This window comes from Spea bombifrons, chromosome 2 (assembly GCF_027358695.1).
Source record: "Spea bombifrons isolate aSpeBom1 chromosome 2, aSpeBom1.2.pri, whole genome shotgun sequence".
In the NCBI taxonomy this organism is placed as follows: Eukaryota; Metazoa; Chordata; class Amphibia; order Anura; family Pelobatidae; genus Spea; species Spea bombifrons.
The window spans coordinates 112,160,399-112,169,617 of NC_071088.1; positions in this window are offsets into that span (position 1 = coordinate 112,160,399).

The following is a 9,219-nucleotide window of genomic DNA, read 5'->3' on the forward strand; positions in this document are numbered from 1 at the left end:
GTCACCACAGAGAACAAAGCAATGAACAATTTATATTGCTGTGGAACAGCATTGAAGATACTGTTTAAAATCATTCCTAGGAATGTTCTGTGTTCTAATGTATGTATCTTTTTATAGTGTATGTATTCTTGATATTGTTGGCTGATATTTATATCTATTAAAATATAATTTATTGTTGAACTATACAACACAGTTGTGCTCATTGTGTTTGTTATTATAACAAATAATTATTTGTTTACATGTTGCTTTGTATGAGGTCAGTTAGGTCATATAAATACAAAAACATAACCCTGAACATGCTATTAGTTAAGCAGAGAGTCTAATTACGTCGGGGCTAGTTGTCTATATCAAGAATATACAGTACAAAGCTTAATACAGTACTGGAATAAAGGAGGGCCCCTCATTGCAGGGATGCCCTTGTGGAACCCCCCCCCCAATGCCAGTGCAGTCCCCACCCAGGACCACTGGGCCCGAGAGCAGCACTCCCTCACTTCCAGCACACTACATCCGAACGCTTGAATGTGATGTCATTTCTGGCGCTCAGATGTAGGCAGCGTGTGAGGACCATGAGGGAGCACAAGAGATCTCACCTGCTGGTGGACAGTGTTGGTCAGTATGTGTTTAAGTAAGTATGTTTGTGCGTGTGAATATGTTTATATGTGTGCGTTAGTATGTTAGCATGGGTGTAAGCCTGTTATTACCGGTATGTGTGTTTAAATATGCATGTAAATACGTTAGCATGTTATTTTGTGTGTGTATAATACATAATATGTTACTGTATTTGCAAGTGTATTGCTATGTGTTGGAGGAGCTTGGGGCCCTAGCACTTTTTGTTACACCACCCTAATATACTGTACCCCAGACAGATTAAATAAAGAACAAGAAAAGTGATTAGGCAAATAGTTTGAAAGTGTCATAGAAATATTTTCTATATATATACAAGGGCCACAAAAGGGGAGCTATTAAAATGTATGTTTAGATGCCAGTTGTCAAAATTTCATTGTAAACTGCTGAAAAAAATCAATTTCAAACTGGAGAAATTCATATGCTAAAGTTGGAGACATTTCATTTTTTTATTTGCTTATTTTGGTTTCTGTATTGATTGTTTTACTTTTTAACCCCTTAAGGACAATGGGCGGTGCCTAAACCCATTGAAAATAATGCATTTATGGACTTTGTCATTAAGGGGTTAAACAATGTCCCAGAATTGTTGGTATGTTTGGCTTAACCTGAAATTTAAAAAAAACAACAAAACAAAACAAAACACCATATGTGTTTTTCCCAAACAATGATTTGTTTAACCAAATGTCAAAATGTGTCATTCCTATTCATTCCTCTGAAGTCAAAGTTAAAAGACTCTCTTGACTCAGTACTGCGTATATCCATATTGCTCACTCAAATAAGGAAATAAGGTTGTATTTTATGAAGGCAAGTAATCATTATACTGGTATATGTAAGATCAGACTGGCCGGCTTGTTAAAGCATAGAGCTAGTCGAGGAGTTTCCTCTTTTTCATAATTCATGTAGCCAGAGATGAAGATATGGCATACTCCCTCTTAGTAAAATCCCAGCAACATTCCACACATACTAAAACTGCTTTATAAAAACATTAGGTTTGGTAACATGCTTGATGTATGATTGCTCACCGCCTTATAAGCGCATTACCTAGGAATTCCAGGTATGTTATTTTCTACTATATCCTAGATCACAATATTGATCTAATAAAAAAACCCTGCAGGAAGCTGTCTGGGAAAGATGTATTATTGGGAACAATAAATGTACTATACATGAGAATCTCCAGGATTTTTTTCCTGGAGGGGGGCAAAGTATCCTCCACACCCTTCCCCTCTCCCACCCCAGTACCAGTACCTCCTTACCTCTTCTCCATTGCCTACCTATGTTGGCTCAGGGGAGGGATTTCTTGGTGGGAGGCTAATGTAAAAGTAAAAGTTATATGACCAAACAGAGCATCATTAACCTGCATAACATGAGAACTTTCATTACTGCACTCCACCTCACCTCAACAAGTGACCTTTCCTCCAACAGTATATTTCATCAATTTGAAATCCTTTTATTGCCAACAGATGGCAATACTAGCATATGAATTAATTAGCCGTTCTGATTACAGAGGGGTGGTAAGGGAGACAATAAGGCAAATGCCCTCACTGCCTAATGTTTAATAGCAATTCTACATATACACACAAGGACGTCCAAAATATATGCTTTTTTCAATAAATGCATTTTAAACACAATATAGCACAGCTGGACCCCCGACTGAATGTTGGCAGCGGTCCCTGTCAAGGGTTTTTTCTTATATGCCTTTGCTTACAAACTTAGCCAGGACAATTTAGCTGTCACCAAAGGTGGTAGTAACTTATAAAAAAGTTGTGTGTGTATTTCTATAAGCAGGAGCAAATGAAGGTCAGGCGGGGCCCTAGAGCAACATTGTCTCACACCTGTATGCGTATATTGATATATATGTATATTGTACGTAAAAAGTCAACGTTACAACATGACCCTTCTACAGTTCTGTTGATCTGTCCCTGCATGTAAAATAGATTTATCAACTTTTAAGATCCTGGAAACTGCAACACTCTTTCTATGAGAGGGAATCAAATGGACAAATGATATAGCTGCACATTTTGCACAGGAACTGCCACACAAAGTGATGTGACTGTAGCATAGGTCAGGCTAGTCATGTGGATGGTTCAGGATGAATCCATTGCGTAGGGACAAAATAAAAACCTGGTCACTCTAGTCCACCTCATCTTTCTACATCTGTTTGGTTACGCTCAACAATTGTAGGAATATGCTCGTCCATACAGGGCCGAACAGGGAATGAAGCCCTGGCATTCTAAGGCCACCGATGACATACTGATGTAATGGTTGCACTTATCCAGCATCAGAGTTACATTGCAGGATCTGTTCTGCTGTGGATGTGGCTGATCGTGTAAGTATGATGTGCCAGCAGACCTCATGGCATTTTTCTGGTGTGCCAGATCTTGCATTGTCTGGCACGTCAAGTATCGTCAAGGGGTTAACGTCTCGTATTATCTACAGAGACAGGATCTCAGTAGTGTTTTCAGTCATCATTAGTCAACTAGAATTGATTTCTTCCCTTTCTATTATTATGCTATATAGAAGGGTGTTATCTCTGATGGTGTGTATGTCCCCTCGAGGTTTTCAGCAACCGATCAGTGCCCCTCATGCTCCTCCACGAGGCCTCTCTCTTGCCCATGGTGGTGGTGTCTTGCGCTTCCACCGCAGGACTTCTGCAAGGTAAGTGAACTACAAATGGGGGATAGGGTAGATAGTGAGAAGGAGGTAGAGGGGGCAAAGATAGTGAGTAAAGGGGGGAGAGGGGGTAGATAGTGAGTAAAGGGGGAGAGGGGGCGAAGATAGTGAGTAAATGGGGTGGAGGGGAGAATTAATTAATGTGTGGATGAATTGTGTGAATGAGTGAGAGAATTAATGAATTTGTAAGAATGCATTAATGAATATGTGTAAATGATTTGTGTGAAAGAGTGAGAGAATAAATGATTGTGTGAATTAAAGTGTGATTTAGTGAGTGAAGTGTTTGTGTGTATCATAGCCTTGAGGAACAAGATGGCAGAGGCAGGGTGTTTATGGGACAACAATGGCACAGGTAGCATGTTTATTGGACAAAGGTGGCACGGCGTGGGCTGTTTGGAGACAAAGTAACATGCATTATCTATATCAGAGCCCTTGCCAGGTTATATCGCACAGTAACATGCATTTTCTATATCAAAGCCCTAGCCAGGTAATATCGCACAGTAACATGCATTATCTATATCAGAGCCCTAGCCAGGTAATATCGCACAGTAACATGCATTATCTATATCAGAGCCCTAGCCAGGTAATATCACACCGTAACATGCATTATCTATATCATAGCCCTTCACCTGAATTCTCCTGCCCTCCTTATATTGTTGCCCCCACATCCCTTACAACTACAGTACCTGATTGTAACAACAAACTTTCCAAAGCACCACTTTGCACACAAGTCTTCCAAAGATGCAGATTGCCCATCCAGGCAATGCCCCAGCCAGCACCCAGGTAGCACACCCATGCTGGCTGAGCATCATGGGAAATGCAGTTGATAAAGCTGCAGATGTTAGCTGTGAATAACAATTCCCATGATGCTCAGCCAGCCAGGTGTTCACCATGATGCTGGCTAAGCATCATTGGAAGAGTAGTCCACAGTAGAGCCCTGCGCGGGACTACTTTTTTAATCCCGCTCCCGCGGTTTTTAATCCCGCTCCCGCCACATTTGTGGCCAATCCCGCCCGCCTCCTTACCTGATTTCCCGCGCAGTCCCGCGCGGCTGCCCTCGAGTTGTTCCCTTACGGCATCTCTTCTCTTGCTCCGCCCAGGAACAAGGCGGAGTCACAGGAAGTGACGTCACATCACGTTACTCCGTTTTGTTCCTGGGCGGAGCAAGCTAGGAGACGCTGTAAGGGAGCAGCAAGAAGGCAGCCTTGCGGGACTGAGCGGGATTACCGGGACCCGCAGGTACTGTGCCTGACTGCCCGCTCCCGCCCGCAGCCCCAGCAAGACCGCCCGCGCCCGCCTCCCAGTGCAGTCCTCTAGTCCACAGCACGTTTTTTTTTTTTTTTTTTTTAGAATTACAAAAAATTCTAATGTTAGCTTCCCTCCCATTCTTTTTCTAATTATATTAATCCCTTTAGTATTGATTTATCATGTAATGGCCCCAGCTGCCCTCTTGTGTATCGGTGACCCCACAACCTTGTGTATTGCCCCCTGTCAGGCCTCTATTTTGTTTTCATGCTCCCTGCCAGCCCCCTTTATGTGATACCCCTAACCCCCTTGTGTGTTGCCCACAGTCAGCCCCCCATTGTGTATTTATACCACCAGCCACCCCCCTTTTGGTATAGATGTAAGTGATGCCCCTTGTGTATTAATGCCCCCACAACCTTATGTCCCTTGCCTCCCCCCACTGAAGGTTGTGGGGGCATTAATACACAAGAGGCTGGGACATTCTCCTCATTATGTAGTATTGTTGCCCCCATCTCTTTGATGCCTCTAATATGTTTTAATGCCCCCCATTGTGTATTCATACCACCACCTAGTCCCCTTTTAAGATGTAAGTGATGCCGCCCAGCCAGTTTTTAGAACCACAGACCATTTTTCCTTTTCCCGCCTGCTCTGTGCTCCCTTCTTGGCTCTGTGAGCCCAACCCTACAGCGTCGCAACGCGTCTTCAAGGGGGCGGGACGAAGAGCCATTGCCCTACCGATGTCCTGCTTTGCCGTCCTGTCTTTAAACAGCCGGCTTCTGTGTGCAGTTAGTCAGCATATGTTATTTATACATATTTGGAAAACCAATAGCCATTTTAAGGTCCTCCCCTTAAATCATAATGCACCTTACTTGCTTTATAACCCATCATATGCCACTCTGCCCCCTAAAATGCTTTATAACCCCGGATATGCCACTTTGCCCACCAGATATGTCACTCTGCCCCCTAATATGCTTTATAACCCCTGATATGCCGCTCTGCCCCCCCCAGACTTACCAATGCATCCCCAGACTCCATGGTGTCTAGCAGGGGCAACCGATGGGCATCTGCATGATGCCCGTAGACAACCTCTACTGCTTCTAGCCACTTACGTTGCGGAAGAAGCCCCTAGGCAACTATCGTCTCCTAAACTTCAATGGTGTCGCTGAAATGCCTCAATAGCGAGCCATTCAGCGACACTGAACACCCACCACAGGACGCACTGGACCCTGGAGAGCGGTCACAACCACCACTGCGAGATTTTGCGGATCTCACGGAGGCACGGAGTATGGCAATATTGCAGTTTGGATGGTACATTTATTCATTATGCATCTTGCCATAATACTGCAAACATACATTTTATAGGCAGGGAAACAAATGTTAAGAAATATCTTCTCTTATAAAAACTACCTAAAAGTAGAATTATTCAAATGCAATTCACCATTTTGTAAGTGTCTGTAAGGAAAGCTGGAGACAGGAGAAAGAGGGACTTATTTTTCGGGAACAAATTTAGTTTCATAATTTGAAGGAGAAAAAAAAAGCCCTCAGAGTTTCGTCCAAACCAAAAGGGCAGGAAAAGAAATTCTTTTTTTCAAAAATAAATGACAAAAACTAAAAGTAAAATTCATCTGAAATGATTTTGGGTCACCTGCGCAAGTCTAATGTAAACATTCAGATGACACACCTACAAGCACATGTAGCTGGCCACTGCCTGCCTCAAAGTCTGTATGCAGCCCGTGCGCAGAGGATCTTTACTGCCGCCTCTGTACAGAGATGGAATAGACTGCACATCCCGAGAAATCAATGTGCAATGGAAGATGTGGCAGCAGCTGTTCTTGCTCAGGAGAGGGCAGATCCGTCCAGCTGATCCTAGCACGTTGCTCAGTCATACCGTACTATTCAGTGAGTAGTTAACATTCTGTGCTTGAATTTATCCTTGATCCTGTTTTACGGTTTCCAGACCTTTGGCTTGTCCCTCGTTGACACTGCTTTCTGGTTTCCTGACCCTTCGCTTGTCCAGACCTTTCTACCAATACCCTGGGCTGCAATGTGCTTGCCAATCCTGTTCAGGTCACCTGTTCCCACTATTACTCAAGGAGGTGTATATAGTTATGGCAAGTGTCGATTTCAGCTCATTTGGCTCCTCAAACAGCTGTGAGTCTTGATCTAACACTTTCTCAACAGATATGCATCATTTCACGACCAACATTACATGCAAAAATTAGTAAGTAAAATGTGTAGGACACTCACAGTTAGACTGAGAACATGATATGTTATTCTTAATGAATCATATTAACAAAGAAAAAAACCTATTGGCTCTCATATAGGCCAGCAGATTCCAAACCAGTGCTCAAAAAACACTAAACAGTTATTACAATAAAATGTGCATACAGATGGCTCCTAAACATAAATAGGCAAATTATGTCAAATTCTATACTTTCCCATTTGCTCACGTCGAGGCATTACAGCAACACGTTTGGGTCCAGAAAGCGAACGTAGGTCGCTTTCTGTACCCGTTTGAAGTCATGACGGTCCTGGCACGTCAATTGTCATTAAGGGGTTAAAATTCCCCAAAATCACATATCTATTTGATTTTATTCTTTAAAACACAACATACATTTCCGGCCTAAACAAAATTAAGCCAGATTGAACTCGCTGAAAGGAGCTGGTGGAAGAAAACAACTAAAAGTACATGTTACCTGCATATTCTGTCTATGCTGAAGAGGCATAGCTGGCAGAGCACCTATAGTATGCTGCAGCGTTGTCAGAAATTGAATTAAGCCAGTCATTATTAAAAAAGGACAGAAAAAGCCATGCGAGAAATTGAAAAAGCCAAAATATAGCCAAATAAAAACATGGTAATTTACACCTTTTACAAACAATTTATTTAACAAATTACATAATGGTATATCTCAATATGCTACACGTGTATAGTTATTAGTTGCATCAAGAGTGAGATGACTTCTGGATACATGGTACCATACAAAATATCAGAATTCATGTTTCTTAACATAGAGGTGACAAAATCACAATAACATTTATCTTTAAACACTAAGCAGCTTCTGATAAATACAATGGCTTCCAGCAGCTTCGATTTCGTTGTTTCGTTTTAATGTTTGTTACCATAGAAAATATTCTCTCAACAAAAGCATTGCTAATTGGAAGCGACATGCACATCAAGGCATATAACGTAAAGCCACGAAATACAAATTCCCTGCTACATTTTGGCACTGAAGAATTCCTGCTCAATAAACTCTCCAATAAATTCTCCACTCAATAAACTGAATACTGTTTTTGCTCAATTATAAGACAACCCTGATTATAAGATGACCCCCCCCCCCAAAATGTGAATATTAATTTAGGAAAAAAAAGAAAAAGCCTGAATATAAGACTACCCTAAAGGAAAAAAAAAAGTTTTACTCGTAAATACGAATTCACATGTAAACTATTTTAGTAAAAACTATGATTGGAAAAAATATTTTTTGTTTTTATTTCCATTTGCCACTCTGTCCTAGTTATGCACATCTGCCTCCCAGATATGCCACTCTCACTAAGTGAGAGAAATAATAAAATGAATAATAAAAAGAGGCAGAAGCCTTGGGCATGATGCCACGTAGCTGCCTCAATATCTTGCTTTTAAAGGTGGTGTGGATCAGGAGCTGGTTGGGGAGATCTTCTGATCTCCCAAACGGCTCACAAAATTGTAAAATGAAATGTAGGTCTGTGCTGTTGCAGCACACACAACCATTCCAGCTCCCAACACAATCAAGCTGAGCGCCACAAAGTGGCTTTTTGGGTATTTTGTGTGGTCCTGTCCAAACTACTCTAGAGTCTGACCATGCTTCCTCAGGTCTGGACACATCCCTCTTCTAGCCACAATCCCCAACACAGGCATCCCAATTTGGGCACCTGAAATGTTGGGGGATATGGAATCAAGGGGTCAATGAAAATACTATTAACACATAAGGATTCTACCAATGTGTTAAAGAAAAGTAAACCGTAACTGCACACCAAATGAACAAAAGAAGCAAAATGAATTAAGTAAGGTGCTATGTTAAATAAGTGCCCTCCAAGCACTAAACAATGCCAAAAGTATATAATTAGAATATAGGGGGTAATGTATGTTGTGTATGCATTATGTATTAGTGTATGTGAGCATGAATCTGTATGTATGAGCATGAATGTGTGTGTTAGTATAGATGTATACTGTATGTCTGTAAGTGTGCGTGAGCATGTATATGTAAGTGGGGTGAGATGGAGTGTGTTAGCATGGGTGTGTGTTGTGTTTGTGCATTAATCTTTATACCTAAGTGGTGTGAAAGGGGGTGTATGTGCATGTGTATTAGCATGTGTACATTTTTTGTGCCAGAGTGTATGTTAGAGGGAGGGCAAAAGGCAAACAAGGCACAGACCAGCTGTTTGAGGGAAATGATGGCATAGACCAGCTATTTGAGGCCACTGACTACCGGGGGGCAAAAATTACAAATTCAGGCTGTTTAAGGGGGTAAAGGTGGTACTCACAGTTTTGGGGAAAAGGTGGCACTGTGGAACATGTCGCTTGGTGAAGTTGGGGGCTTCAGGGCACTTTTCGCATTAGGGTCCTGTGGTTACTAGTTACACCGCTGTGTTTTATTTTTGTATTTATGTTCAGCATGTACCTTTTGCATTATATAATATTATATA